The sequence below is a fragment of the Coenobita brevimanus genome, chromosome 38, assembly GCF_032717465.1.
Source record: "Coenobita brevimanus isolate Jiangsu-jjx chromosome 38, ASM3271746v2, whole genome shotgun sequence".
Taxonomy (NCBI): domain Eukaryota; kingdom Metazoa; phylum Arthropoda; class Malacostraca; order Decapoda; family Coenobitidae; genus Coenobita; species Coenobita brevimanus.
Window position 1 is genome coordinate 7,562,501 of NC_136991.1, and position 5,431 is coordinate 7,567,931.

A 5,431-nucleotide genomic window follows, 5' to 3' on the forward strand; every position below is an offset into this window, starting at 1 on the left:
CCTTATTCCAGATCTCTCTCTCTCTCTCTCTCTCTTTGATACTCAATTCTTCGATCTTCCTCGTCTGTTTGACTGATTGGCTTCTATATATGTATATATATATATATATATATATATATATATATATATATAGGGAGAGATAGATAGATAGATAGATAAATACAGATATATATAGATAGATAGATAGATAGATATAGATATGTGTGTGTGTGTGTGTGTGTGTGTGTGTGTGTGTGTGTGTAATTATATAATATTCATTCTCCCGGCTACAGTCTTCAGCGGAATAACGCCCTTAAACAGGAAAACATAACTCATTTGCCTCACTGTGACGAGTTGGCGCGATTCTCTATCTAAATAAACTCGTGACATTGAACTTTTGTGGCAAACCGCGAATTCTAGTGAATTCCCATAAGTATCACTCAGTCAACCGCCACGTATTCACCAGATCTGGAGTGTTTTCAGAACATTTTTCACTGTTTCATAAGTGATCGTCCTTGTGCGTGACATTAGCGCTTCTGCTGAGTGATTTGTCATGGGCATGTATCGCTCGCATTAATTCCGTTAGCAAGAGCGCGGCCGACACTTGACCCTCTCTCACAACTTGAATTTAGTCAGGATTAGAGCGCCGTGAGACTAGGTTCCTTCGCAAGCGAGTTCCTGAATCTCCACCCAGCGTGAATCGGCGAGAGGTTCAGCGTGTGTGGCAGTGTCCTTCCTCAGCAACGACGCCCAGTCCATTCTGCTTAGCCCACTCTCTGACCAGTATTTTCTTTTCGTTTTTCCTAGGCTTAAGAGTTTAGTTTAGCTTGTGAGTGAGCGAGTGTATTCTCTTTGTTATTTTGAATTCATTTTGAAACATGTAACGTAAATTTGTTTCATTGTAATTAATAAATTCACAGTTCTTTTCTCTTGAGCTTAATGTAATGTAAACTCGTGTTTTATTTCTCCACATTATGCTTATTTCACTTAAAACTCCTAGTTTGCATAAACTATCTATCTATCTATCTATCTATATACCTAGGCTGCTTCCCCCAAGGAAAGGGAGGTAGCCGAGACAGGACGACTCACTCTCCATTTACTCATCCATTCAAACACATTCATTCGCATCTTAGCCCCAAAGGGGAGAACGGACAGATCCTCACCGCATCACACCGCACAAGGGTCAACTGCGCAATGCAAGCAGTGACATCCACAGCAGGGCCCGACAGCAGAACTGGTTTACCCCTGCCACATCATAACAGACCCATCCCCTTACCCGCACCTGACCTGACTAGCTGATCAGACCAAATGCGGGAGAATATCCCCTCAGGGCTGCGTCATCACTTATACATTCACAATTTCTCTCCATTTATTTCTGTCACGCACAGCCACTCTTCCTTGCTCAACAGACATCCCTCTCGCATCCAGCGCTCTCTTCACACTGTCCATCCATCCTATTCGTGGTCTTCCTCTCAGTCTTACACCTCTCACATCAGATCTAGTTATCTTTTTCACCAATCGCTCATTATCCATTCTCTCCATATGCCCAAACCATTGCAACACCCTCTGCTCAACTCTACCAGCCATCTCCCGAACAACTCCAGTTCTCCTTCGCACTTCATCATTTCGCATTCGATCCATACGCGTCACTCCACACATACTCCTCAGACATCTCATCTCCATTACATTCAAACTTTTCCTCTCTGCTACACCCATATTCCATGTTTCAGCCCCATATAACGCAGTCGGTACCACAACACCCTCATACAGCCTTCTCTTTACATCCATTCTAAGCGAACGACATTTAAACACTTTTTTCATTCCTCCCAGCACCTTTCCTACTTCATTAATTCTAAACTTCACTTCTGCATCTATTCTTCCATCCACAGCAACATGTGACCCTAGATATTTAAAACAATCTACCTCCTCAAGCAACTTACCATTCAAAACTATATTCATCCCCCTACCATCTATCAACCTCGTACACTTCATCACTTTACTCTTATTCTCATTTACTTTCAGTTTCCTCCTTTCACACACCCTTCCAAACTCCTCTACCAACTGTCTCAATTTCTCCTCTGAATCAGTCACCAATGCAGTATCATCTGCAAACAGCAGTTGCTTCAGATTCCACTCTCCTCCATCAACATTTACCAGACTCAGACCACCTAAAACTCTTGCATTCACCTCCCTTACAACACCATCCATGTAAATATTAAACAACCAAGGCGACATCACACATCCCTGTCGCAGCCCCACTCTCACGGGAAACCAATCACTCACAGCATTTCCCACTCTTACACATGCTCTACTATTTACATAAAAACTTTTCACCCCTTTTAGTAACCTACCATCAAGTCCATACAATCTTAAAACAGTCCACAAAGCCTCCCTATCAATTCTATCATACGCTTTCTCTAAATCCATAAATGCCCAAAACACATCCTTGCCTTTCGCTAAATACTTTTCACACACTTGTCTCACAGCAAACACCTGATCAACGCATCCCCTCCCTCTCCTAAAGCCACACTGCTCATCACTAATCACTCCCTCTGTACCCTCTCTAACTCTCATAATTAACACTCTACCATACACTTTACCTACAACACTCAACAGACTTATACCCCTAAAGCTAGTACATTCATACTTATCACCCTTGCCTTTATACAACGGGACCACACAAGCACTTGCCCAGTCAATTGGCACCATACCTTTCTCAAAGCACACATTCAATAATCTTACTAACCAGTCAACAATAGTCACTCCACCACCCTTCAGGCATTCCACAGCACACCCATCCATACCTGCAGCTTTCCCTGTTTTCATCTCCTTTACTGCCTTCTCCACTTCCTCCTTCGTGATCAAAGAATCATTCAACTCTCCCAACACATTTATTCCTTGCACCCTTCTATCTGCCACAATCTCAGCCACGTTTTCCTCCTCTACATTTAACAATCTTTCAAAATACTCTGCCCATCTCTTCCTTACTGCATTCATCTCATTTAACATCCTTCCATCCTCTGCTTTTACTCGTTCTTCCTTCCCAGACTCTCCCTTTCGCACCCTTTTCACCTCCTTCCAAAACATTTTCTTATTCTGTTGAAAATTCTCTGTCAGCCGCCTACCCCACCTCTCATCTGCTGCCACTTTAGCATCACGCACAGCCCTTCTCGCTCTATTCCTCTTTTCCTTATACCTTTCATATGACATCTCATCCTTCCTCAGCAGCCACACTTCATATGCACGTCTCTTCTCAGCCACAGCCATACTTACTTCCTCGCACCACCATTCACTTCCTTTTCTTACACCACCACCCACACGTCTCACACCACACACCTCTTCTGCATGCTCCACCACAGCACTCTTAAACAACTGCCATTCCTCCTCCACACTGCCATTTTCCCGATCTTTCACTGCGTTCCACTCATCTTTCAATTTCTCCTGATACTCTATCTTTTTCTCTCTTTTATCCAACTCACTCACTTTCAAAACCTCCCTGCCACACCTAACCCTCCTAGCTCTCACCCATCTCTTACCTACTCTTAACTTTCCCTCCACCAGGTAGTGGTCAGACATACCTCCACCCTCCCCTCTCAGAACTCTCACATCCAAAAATCTTCCTATTACATTCCTAGACACAACCACATAGTCCATCAAGGCTCTATCAACAACCCTTCCACCCTCCTGTCTCACCCATGTATACTTATAAATATCTTTCTTCTCAAACAGCGTATTCCCAATCACCATCTCTCGCTCAACACACATCGCTATCATTCGTTCCCCATTTTCATTTCTTCCAGGCACACCATGCATACCAACTACGCCTTCAACTGCTACATTTCCCACTCTAGCATTCAGATCTCCCATCATTACCACATTCACATTCGCTCCAAAACTCTGCAGACACTCATCAACATCATTCCAGAAAGACTCCCTCTCTTGTTCATCCCTTTCACTACCAGGCCCATATGCACTCACAAACACCCACAACTCACGTTCAAATTTCGCTTTCACCCACATCAGTCTCGATGACACCTCCTTCCATTCAGTCACACACTGCTGCACTTCCGGACTCACTAACAAGGCCACACCTTCTCTTGCCCTTCCTCTATCAACACCTGACAATCTTCCATTCACACTTCCAAACATATATTCCCCCTTCCCTTTCATCTTCGTTTGCATAAACACTTTACATTATTCATAACTGGTACTTAGGCCAGTCCTTTTGTATTAAGTTTAAAATCCGTTGTGCAACCAGGAGTTAATGCAACAGCAAGAACCTGTTTATCATTAATAGCATTAGTTATTGATTGTCAGGGGTGGAGTCACTTTCTCCAGAGGCCAACATTACTAATAAACAGCACGTGTGAGTAATTAGTCTCTGCTGTGTACTGTTGAGAAAGAGTATAAATTCTCGTCCTTAGAGAATCGGCGAAGTAAGCCGGCATAAAGTAATCATTGCTTGATTTTCACAAGTCAGTTCATTGTCCTTGTTCTCAAGTATTATTGAATATTATTCTTTAATATTGCATAATCAAACCGGTAGAGAGGTGGCGTGCGGTCCTAACGGGCCCAGGTTCGAATCCCGGCTGGGGCAGGGAACAGTTTAAGGATTTGAATTTCAGACTATACTGATCTACCAGAAGACCCGCCGACATGTCGTAAAAATACCCCCGCTAATACCAATGCACCAGTCCTGTATGAGACAGCCCTAGCATGTATTCAATATGGACGGTGGGTGTTAGCGCCGAAGTGGTGACATGTGGAGGTGTATGGTATGTAGGAGGACTGCTGGGCCTTGATAGCAGGCTGTGAAGCCTATGCCCAGAGTCGGACACAAAAAAAAAAAAAAAAAAAAAAAAAAAAAAAAAAAAACCGTGACACTGACATTTAGTCACTCTCAGCTGTAGTGTGCAATGGTCTGTTCAAGGCAATATTATCATCCAAGAGCAGACCCTACTGTTTCTCCCAGTCACTTTACTGCTTCTTGTAATTCATTGGCGGCGAGTCATTCCCACATAATCATCTTAATTTTCATTTGCTTTACTCGACAAACGCCTCAAATGAGCAGACTGTCATGATTCAAATTATCTTCAACAGTGTCCTTCCATCTTTCCCTTGGCCTCCTTCCTCTTGCTTCTACCATTATTGATCTGTACTCCTTAATCAATCATCTTCACCCTTTGTCTTCAAATGACCATACGATTTTAGCAAACAATGGTCTGATATTTGGATAATACAGTGTGTGCTTCCCCACCTCTCTCTTACAGTATCTTTTCTCACTCTGTCATACCATCTCACCTCACATATAGACCTTTGGCATTCAGTTTTCAGTACTTCCACTCTTTTCCGGTCCTTAGAATTCAAACCCAACGACTTCCATCTACATGGGGCTGTTGGTATCAATGTCACATCATTATTAATACTTATCTTCGCCTGGACACACACCTAT